Source organism: Alexandromys fortis, unplaced genomic scaffold (assembly GCF_014885135.2).
Source record: "Alexandromys fortis isolate MF-2015 unplaced genomic scaffold, M_Fortis_MF-2015_v1.1 scaffold_72, whole genome shotgun sequence".
NCBI lineage: Eukaryota > Metazoa > Chordata > Mammalia > Rodentia > Cricetidae > Alexandromys > Alexandromys fortis.
In genome coordinates, this window is record NW_026067969.1 from 3005542 (window position 1) to 3015879 (window position 10338).

A 10338-nucleotide genomic window follows, 5' to 3' on the forward strand; every position below is an offset into this window, starting at 1 on the left:
CTGGCGGGGGCGCGCGCAGGGCGGACCCTGCCGGGGAGGAGCCGCGATCAATCCCGCCCCGACAACACTGGGGCGGGATGAAGACCTAGGGACCCAGGAGAGACCTGGCTGCTGGGGCTGGAAGAATGCCAGTTCTTCAAAGCTAAAGACCTACCAGTACAGGATGCCCCAGGCTGTGCCGGCTGACTTTCCCTCCCCACGAGACTCCGTGTGTTCCCATCTGCCTTGCCCGTGGAAAGAGACGAACGAGATAAGTCCCTGTCCCCCTTTCTGCATTTTGAAAGGGTTAGTTCATGGTCACAGTTCAGATCTTGTTTTCGGTGAAGATTACCCCGGTGCCTACGTTAGTCCGTTTTTAGCCATCTGTAACTTACGATGGGTGAGTGTTAGACCCCCAACAAAAACGTCACAAAACAAGTTTTTCATCAGTGCTTGCTGTACCTGCCAATAACAGGGTTCCAGTTTCTGGTGTGGGCTGGACCCATTCCAGGCTCCTGGTGTCACCGGGTTTATTTCTAGTTGAGCAGGCACTTTGCTGCATGCAGGAAATGTGCAGGTGGTTATGGTATTAAATGCCAGAGCCTCCCCGACACACACACACACACACAAACACAAACACAAACACGTACACAGCGAAGATGTTCTCTCCCTGGAGAGGAAACTGAGACTCAAGAAGGCAAAGTGACTTACCCTAAATCTCAGAGCTCCCATACAGGAGGTCCCAACCCCAAAGTCCGGGACTCTTGGAAAGATATTTGAGGACAAACCAGAACCTCTCTAGGTTTCCTGCTGTCTTTCCAGCCTGCACCATCGGTGCCTCTCACACCCAGCCAGGGTCATGGTGGCCACTGCAAGAGAGCTCTCTGCTTTTTTAGATTTCAGACTGGACACAGGGCAGGGTAGTGCAATTGGGGAAGCTCCAAGTAGAGTCTTTAGACTGCTGGCCTCTGGTCAGGCTCCCCAGTCCAAAGCTGTGACTGGGACGCTGCAGAACTGCAGCCATCTTGGAGGCTCTGTTCCCATCCCTGCCATCTGCGTCTCACCCTTCTGGACACATTGAGCACTCTGGCCAACAGAACAAGTGACTGGCCACTTAATTCTTTTTTTTACATTTATTGTGTGTGTATGCATGTGCCACAGAGCACACGTAGAACTTAGAGGAAGACATGTGAGACCCGTGTGAGTGCTGGAGGTTAAACTGGGATCATCAGGCTTGGAGACCAGTTCCTTGACCTGCTGAGCCATCTTTCACCAGCCTCGTGACTCGGTAGTTAGGGCTGGAGAGGTGGTTCAGGAGCAAAGAGAAGCTATTGCTCTTACAGAGGACCTGTTCAGTTCCCAGCACCCACGTGGTAGTTCCCAGCTCCATGGAATCTAAGATCCTCTTCTGACCTCAATGGGTACCAGTTAGGCACATAGTATTCTTACATAAACACAGGTAAAACACTCACATGAAATAAAATAAATCTTTAAAAAAAAATTTTTTTTGAAGACTCCACCACACACCTCTCAAGCTCCCCCTCAAAAAATCTGCCTCTGGGCTTGCCCTTGTAGGGCATGGGTAGTGTGCACTTGGGTCACTCCACCAACCAGCTTAAAGCTTCCTGCCATGTCCATCTTGTCCTCTGACCTGTCACTGAGATGCCCCTAGGAATACACAAGAAGCTGGGCCTCTCCAGGGCCTAGTCTCCCCTCAGCACTATCCGCATGTCCACGTAGCCCACAGAGCTTATTGGAGCACCTCTCCTGGGCCTGGCTGGATCTGTTAGAGATGAACTTGTATGAGGATAGAACAGGACCTTATCTGAGTGTTACAGCCCTGAGCTGGCCATTCCCAGGGCCAGTGCTGGTGTCCCTTCCTGCAGCCCCATGAGCACAGGGAGGAATTCTGGGTTCCCTGGCTGGCCCCACCCACAGCATCCCACCAACAACAAAGTTGAGCCTTAAGCGAAGCCTTCTAATCTCACTGGCATGCTTCCTCCTCTGTCAAAGATATAAAAATAGGCCTGACTTTCCAGCTTCTAGAGGACTGGGGTGGAGCAAGGCAGGCCTGAAGGCACATTGGGCCATTGCCTCCTTTTCTTGGTTGTCACAGCTCTCTACCTCCTTGTCTCGCTCTTTATGGCCTTTGTCCTCTTTTATACTTCTAAGGCCGTCAACAGCCCAGGACACCTAGTGAGTCCTCTGGATTACCGAAGGAATGAGTATTCATTTCCATACACCAGCGTCCACCTGCACCTCCATCTTAGCTTCCTCTGCTCATTCCACAATCCTTAGGCCCCACAGGACTTCCGAGCCAGATGCTAGCTGCTGCCTCCTACTTCACCGTGCCTGCCCCTTACATTACAGCATCTGGAGAGGAGCAGAGAGCCCCTAACAACCTGGTAATTTCTGAGCAGCTGGAGATGTGTGCCAGGCACTATGTGAATCTTGGAGCAGTTTGGTTTTTTTTTTTGTTTTTAAGATTTACTTTCTGTAGCCAGGCAGTGGTGGCGGCAGTGGTGGCGTATGTCTTTAATCCCAGCACTCAGGAAGCAGAGGCAGGCAGATCTCTGTGAGTTCGAGGCCAGACTGGTCTACAAAAGCTACTTCCAGGACAGGCTCCAAAGCTACAGAGAAACCTTGTCTCGAACCCCTCCACCCCAAAAAAAGATTTACTCTCTGTGTCTGAGTGTTTTGCCTGAATGTGTATCTGCACACACACTGTGTGCATGTGTGGTGCACACGGAAGTCAGGAGAGAGCACCTGATCCCCTGGAGCTGAAGTTACACGTGGCTGTGAACCAACATAGAGATCCTCTGCTAAAGCAACAGGCTCTCTGCATTGCTAAGCCTTCTCTCCAGGCCCCCACTGGAGCAGTTTTCTGGGGTGGAAATCACTGTGACCATGTGACAGTGGGGTAAACGGACAGTGAGGTGACAATGCCAGCCTCAACCGTGCTGTGAGTGCCCATTTCATTCGCAACAAACACTTGTAGTCTGACCTTGAAGAGATAAACTTCACCAGGAGGAAACAAAAAGTTCTTTCACAAAAGGGAGTGGGGCTGGGAACAGAGCTCTATCACTTTCCTCTTTTTCCTGTCCCCGAAATAGAAAGCCATTTAAGCCTTTTGCACAAACCCAATAATATAAGGTCCTTTAAAAACACAGAATGGATCAAGGCCAGCCTGGTCTACAGAGGGAGTTCTAGGCCAGCCTGATCTACAGAGTGAATTCCAGGACAGCCAGGGCTACACAGAGAGACCCTGTAGTGATATTTCATTTCTATTTTAATAAGTAAAGCTTGCAGAAGTTCAGAGAGTAAAACAGCCACAATGATCAGCCTTACAGACCAGGCAGTGGTGACACACACTTTTAATCCCAGTAGCCACACTAGTTTGCTATAGAATCCAGGCAATAGTGGTGCATGCCTTTAATCCCAGCACTAGAGAGGAATATAAGAAAGGAGGAGACAGTTTACAGACACAGTCTCATTCTGAGGATTCCTGGAGGCAGGATCACCATTTTGGGCTGAGGTAGAGGTAAGAGCTAGTGGCTGGCTGATTTGCTTTTCTGACCTTCAGGTGGAACCCCAATTTCTGTCTCTGGGTTTTTATTAATCATGCTACAAAACCCTGTCTTGAAATCCAGATAGATAGATAGATAGATAGATAGATAGATAGATAGATAGATAGATAGATAGATTAAAGAAAGAAAAATAAAAAGAGCAAAACGGATTGGCAACGGGACAGCTCTGTGGTAGCATACTTGCCTAGCTATGTGCAAGGCTGGAGGGTCAATCCCAGCACACCACACTCATGCACAACAGTAGGCAGCTGTCTGGAGCAACATGCAGGCTCCAGTGAACAGAGAGAATGAGCAACAGAGCAGGTTCATGATGTGGTTGCAAAGTGGTGAGGAGGATGTGGGACAGCAGACACGTGTGCCCCCACCTCAGCCTCAGATTTCACACCTGGATGTAACATAACACCTCCCTCACAGAACAGCAGTGAGAAAAAAAGAGGATGCAGTCATTCACTGCAGAGGCCTTGATGGACGGCCTGGGACCACGTAGTGCTGCCCTTACCCAGTAACAAGACAGAGCCCCAGCTGCCAATGAATGGGCATGCCCAGGGACAGATGTATGTACATAAGCAAGACTGCAGGGTGCTCAGTGCAAGGGAGAAAATCAGTAAGAGACTGGACTGTTGTGTTCAGGACCATAAAATATGGATCCAAGCACTGTGTATAATTTCAGCTACCTTTCCTTCTTGACTATTGACATTTTTCCTTTCTTACCCCACCTCCCTGTGGTAAAAAGGTATTTGTGTAGTAAACACTGAGTTTTAAGACATAATCACCATGAGGAGCTAAAGAAGATGCTGCCTGCATTCACACCTGCACACACACACACACACACACACACACACGCACACAAGATTAAACAATAATAATCAGGGGCTGGAGAGATGGCTCAGCAGTTAAGAGCACATACTAAGCCAGGTGTGGTGACACACAGCTTTAATCCCAGTACTCTGGTAGCAAAGGCAGGCAGATCTCTTGAGTTACAGGCCAGTTTACTCTACAGAGTGAGTTCTAGGACAGCCAGGACTATTACACAGAGAAACCGTTTCTAAAAAAGAAGGAAGGAAGGAAGGAAGGAAGGAAGGAAGGAAGGAAGGAAGGAAGGAAGGAAGGAAGAAAGGAAGGAAGGAAGGAAGGAGAAAGAAAACATAGAACTGGACAACTGGACAATTTGCTGGGCTGTAGTGGCGCTCACATTTAATCCCAGCACTTGGGATGCAGAGGTAGGTGGATCTCCCTGAGTTTGGGATCTGTCTGGCCTACAGAGCAAGTTCCAGTAGCTAGCTAATAGCCAAGGTTACACCGGGAAACCTGTCTCTGCTAAATATCAAAACAAATAACAAAACCAAACCAAAACAACAACAAAACTGGACAGTTCAGCTCAGAAACAGGGAAGAAGCTCTTTGTTTTGCATTTCCCTTTGATAGGAACTCCAGGGTCTGTGTAAAAGCCCTTCCCTGAATACCTGAGTTCAGTCCCCACAACCTACAAGGAGAGAACTGACTTCCACAGGTTGTTCTCTTGACTCGCACAATGCTGGGGGGATTTAAATATGAATATTGCCCATAGGCTCAGATCACTGAATCCTTGGTCCCCTGTTGGTGATGCTGTTCGGGTAGGTTTAGATGGTGTGGCCTTGCTAGGGGAACTATGTCATTAGGGTTGTGATTTGAGGTTTCAAAGCTAGGTGCCATTTCCAGTTTGTTCTCTCTGCTTCCTACTTGAAGTTTAAGATATGAGTTCTCAGGCTGGAGAGATGGCTCAGCAGTTAAGAGCACTGACTGCTCTTCCAAAGGTCCTGAGTTCAATTCCCAGCACCCACATGGTGGCTCACAACCATCTGTAATGAGATTTGGTGCCCTTTTCTGGTGTCCAGGCATACATGGAAGCAGAGTGTTGTATACATAATAAATAGATCTTTAATAAATAAAAAAATAAATAAATAAATAATAAATCTTTAAAAAAAGGTCTATAAAAAAAGATATGAGGTCTCAGTATACTGCCCCAGATGCTATGCCTGCAGCTTGCTGCCAGGCTTCCCTGATTCTTATCCTTCCAGAACCATAAATCCAAATAATTCCCCTACAAGTTACCTTGGTCATGGTGTTTTATCACAGCAACACTAAAGTAACTAGGGACTAGAGAGATGGCCCAGAGGTTAAGAGCATTGACTGAGCAGGGCAATGGAGGTGCATGCCTTTAATCCCAGCACTTGGGACGCAGAGGCAGGTGGATCTCTGTGAGTTTGAGGCCAGCCTGATCCATAAGAGCTAGTTCCAGGACGGGATCCAAAGCTACAGAGAAACCCTGTCTCCAGGGTGTGGGGGGGTAAAGCACTGACTGCTCTTCCAGAGGTCCTGAGTCCAATTCCCAGCAACTACATGGTGGCTCACACCATTTGTAATGAGATCTCATGACCTTTTCTGGCCTGCAGGCATACATTATGTATACAGAACACTATATAATAATAATAAATAAATCTTTTTTAAAAAAAACTCCTAAAGTAGCTAATACACATGGCGTATTATTAACACACACATGAAATCTCACTAGAGAAAGCCCTGTTGCCCAAGTCCCACTTCTCAGCTGTCATTTATTGGCACGGCCTTCTACTCTGCATTCTTCCAGGGCCCCATGGGTCTTAGGCTCTGTTCCCATTTTCTTCATTCTTTCCCCTTCTGTTCCTCAGACACGTGATCTTTGGATTTATCTTTAAGATTACCGACTCTCTTCTGCCTGTAAACCGATACCATACAGCAGCTTGTCTAACCGGAACCTGCAGAAGACAGCACCACCGATTCTCCCACTTCCTTCCCATCTCCAGTTTGTATCATTTCAACAGCAGGTTACAATTCTTTTCAAGCGAGTGTGCAACATGCCCGGAAAGACCCTGTTTTAGACCCAAAGCAAGTCGCAGTCATTTTAAGATGCTAACGTCAGACAGAGTGAATCTTCTGGCAGAGTGAGATGAAGCTAGAAGTCAACCGCAGAAAGGCAGTTGGAAAATTGGCAAATATTTGGAAATTTGATAGCACACTCTTAAACAACAAAGGAGAAATCACAAAACCATTTTAAAAGCAAATAAGAAACCCACCCATCTAAGGTATGGAAGCAAAACGAGGTTGGGAGACGGCTTCTAGAGGAACGGGGTTCAATTCCCAGTACCCACATGGAAGCTCCCAAGTGTCCATAACTCCTGTTCCGGGGACCTGACACCCTCACACAGACATACATCCAGGCAAACACTAATGTACATAAAATAAAAAATATTTTAAAACATAGGGAAAAAAAACTATTGAGACACCCCTACTTGAAACAAAAGATTTGCAAATCATGCATTTGATAAAATTACAGTGTCCAGCCCAGAAGTCACAGCATCTAAAGTCTTACACTGAGGCCCCCAAGAAGGACTTGGAGCTTGCTTTCCTTTGCCTAGACATTTCCGGTAAGGACACAATGTGATGGAGATGCATGGGCGTGGTCTGTGTATGAGAAAGCCAACCCCAGAGCTCCTCTCGAACTGCAAAGACATCTACAGTTTCAAGTGTATAGGAGTGTTAAACAATTTGAGAGCAAGATCATAAAGCCCTGCCCTGTGATGCTGGGTCCTACAGCTGACTTGTCATTCCGACTGAGTACTGGTGGGGGAAGAAGGAGAGAAGCAGAAATGAACTTATCCATGAGATCGTGAGTAAGGACACACAGGTGGGAGCCACGGGGACAGAAAAGGGGGAAGGACCATCAAACAGACATTGCCTTCCACCTCCACCCTCCCTGGCTAAGGAACCACTCCTGGGAGCTCGCTGAGGAAAGAAGGCAAGACTGACAGTGATGAAGAAGAGGTTGCCACCCTTTTTTTGGTTTTTCAAGAAAGGATTTCTCTGTGTAACCATCCTGGCTGTCCTAGAACTTGCTCTGTAGACCAGGCTGGCCTCCAACTCACTGAGATCCGCCTGCCTCTGCCAAGTGCTGGGATTAAAGATGTGTGCCACCACCGCCCGGCTGGAGGTTGCCACCTTTGACCTGGGTGAGATTTTCATGTGTTTTGGGCTACAGGTAGGGATGAGGGGCTTTTAGGCTTTGAGGACCAGTAGGACCTGTTTCAGAAGCTGGGAGTTTGTGGCTGTGTGAACTCAGCTAGGAGCTGGCACCCATGCAGAGTGGCCCGTGTCTAGGCAATCTGTGTGGTCTCTCAGCTCACAGTATAGCATGTTGCGTCATCTGTTTTCAGTCAGCTTGTGTGCATGGACCTTGGACACTCATTTTGAGGACCCTAGGTTCAAAGGTGAAAATACTGGATGTTTGGAAACAAGGATAGACTCCATGGGGAAAGAGAGCCTTCTGTTGGACACAGATGGTGGCTCCTGATTTCTAGGGAGAGCTACACCTCTGTGGGAGGTGGGTGCTTTTATTTTAGTTTTTTGTGTGTATGAAGTTTTGGGGACTCTTTTTTTTTTTTTTTGTTTGTTTTTTGATTTTTCAAGTCAGGGTTTCTCTCTTTATCCCTGGCTGTCCTGGAACTCACTCTGTAGAAAAGGCTGGCCTCTGCCTCCCGAGTGCTGTAATTAAAGGCGTGCGCCACCATGCCTAGCTATGTATGAGTATTTTGCTTTCTTATGTGCCTGTGTACCACATGTGTACTTGGTGTCCTTGAGGCCAGGAGAGGAAATTAGATCCCCTGTGAGCCACCATGTGGGTGCTGGGAATTAAACCCAGGTCCTTTGAAAAAACTGCCAGTGCTCTTAACTACTGAGCCATCTCTCCAGCCTTCTGGGTTTTGTTTTGGTGGGTATGTGTGTCTGTGTGTGTGTGTGTGTGTTTGTTTGTTTGTTTGTTTTTGAGACTGGGTTTCTCTGTAGCTTTGGAGCCTGTCCTGGAACTAGATCTTATAGACCAGGTTGGCCTGGAACTCACAGAGATCGCCTGCCTCTGCCTCCCAAGCGCTGGGATTAAAAGTGTGTGCCACTACTGCCTGACTTGTTTGTTTGCTTTTTGAGACAGGATCTCAGCTGGGCAGTTGTGGCGCATGACTTTAATCCCAGCACTTGGGAGGCAGAGGCAGGTGGATCTCTGAGTTCTAAGTCAGCCTGTTCTACAGAGCCAGTTTCAGGACAGCCAGAGCTATACAGAGAAATCCTATCTCAAAAAATAATTTTTTACCCTGTCTCGAAAAACAAACAAACAAAAAAATAATAATAATAATTTTTTTACTGTGTGGGGGGGGCAGATCTTAATGTATCTTAAGATGGCTTTGAACTCACAGAGATCTACCTGCTGGGATCAAAGGTGTGTGCTACCACACCTTGTACCTCTGTGATTTTATATGTGTTCCCTACCCTGTAATTCTCACACGTGCTTGTCCAATGATTTGGGGCTTTCATTTAATTGCTCACAGGAATACTACTGGGTAGCCAAAGCAGGTATAGATATGTCAAGATTAGCATAAAATATTTTTTGTTTGTTTTTTCCCTTTGGTGCTGAGGAACCCCAGGGCCTCGAGCTTGCTAGGCAAGCATTCTGCCACTGAGCTAAATCCCCAGCCCTGACATAAGAAAACCTTAAAGCACCTAGAAGATGGAGTCCCATTAATAGCAGATAATTCCCGAGGACTGGTGGACTCAGTGAGCGAGTGATGGAGCATGGGAGCAGCTGCCCATCTGTGCATACACGTGCGGTATTTTTAGTCTTAGTGGACAAACCTGGTTTGGGTTTCGGGTCCAGTGGCAGGTAGATCTTAAAGATTCAAGTATATGGGTAGATGTTAACTCAGCAGTCCTGTACCTCTGTCTGTCTGTATACTAGAGAAATGGCATTGGTCGCAGAGGTTGAGCGGCATGCTTGTCACAGTGACCAACACAAGCTGCCGTTTGTACTTAATGTGGTGTGCTTAAGCCTTTTTGAAAATCCAGGCATTTTCTGGGGAAGAAAGAATTAGTCTTCATTTTAGGGGTTCTTTTGTGAGTCTTTGTTTTTGTGGGCCTCATTCTACCCCTGAGCTTTGTAGCTAGACAGATGGATTCAGAACTGTCCTGAGGTCTTTGCTGGAGGAGAATAATTGCTCTGCAGTAATAAACACCCTTCCCACTAAAGGAAGCTGTGGCAACCCACAAGACAAGAAAAGTTCAACTGCTAGAATTCCTTGAAGGAGAATCTTATATTTGCCTTTTGCCGCTGTTTCTAAAAAAAATCATGGGAAATGCTCGGATTTGTCCCTTTGCCCAGACACGGTTGTTCTTTCACATAAGAAACAACTGGTCAAAAAGAAAAGGAAAAAAAAAAGAAGAAAAAGAAAAGAAAACAAAGAAGAAACAATTGGTCAGCCAGGTGTGGTGGCAAACACCTTTAATCTCAGCACTGGGGAGGCAGAGGTAGACAGATCTCTGTGAGTTCGAGGCCAGCCTGGTCTACAGAACAAGTTCCAGGACAGGCTCCAAAGCTACAGAGAAACCTGGCTCAATAATTAAGAACACTGGCTGCTGTTTCAGAGGAACTAGGTTCAGTCCCAGCACCAACACAGCTCTCGGCTCACAACTGCCTTTTAACTTTTCCTCCAAGGGATTTAGCACCCTCTGGGCAGTGGACATGCATTCAGTACACTTAACGTGTATGCAGACAAAACATTCATACATGTAATATAAAAATAAACCTTTAAGCTGGGTGGTGGTGGATCCTTAATCCCAGTACTTGGAAGGAAAAGGCAGGTGGATCTCTGTGAGTTCAAGGCCAACCTGGTCTACAGAGCTAGTTCCAGGACAGCCAGGACTACTTCACGGAG

At 47.1% G+C, this 10338-nt stretch overlaps 1 long non-coding RNA gene across 1 annotated transcript in view; it reads left to right on the forward strand.

Moving 5' to 3' along the window:
- Positions 1 to 7879: 7879 nt before the first annotated feature.
- The window catches only part of LOC126509218 (uncharacterized), a 12448-nt gene continuing 9989 nt past the window's right edge, over positions 7880 to 10338 (forward strand). Inside the window, exon 1 of the long non-coding RNA XR_007594115.1 lies at positions 7880 to 7961. This is a non-coding gene — a long non-coding RNA (uncharacterized lncRNA). The remainder of the gene's footprint in view (positions 7962 to 10338) is intronic.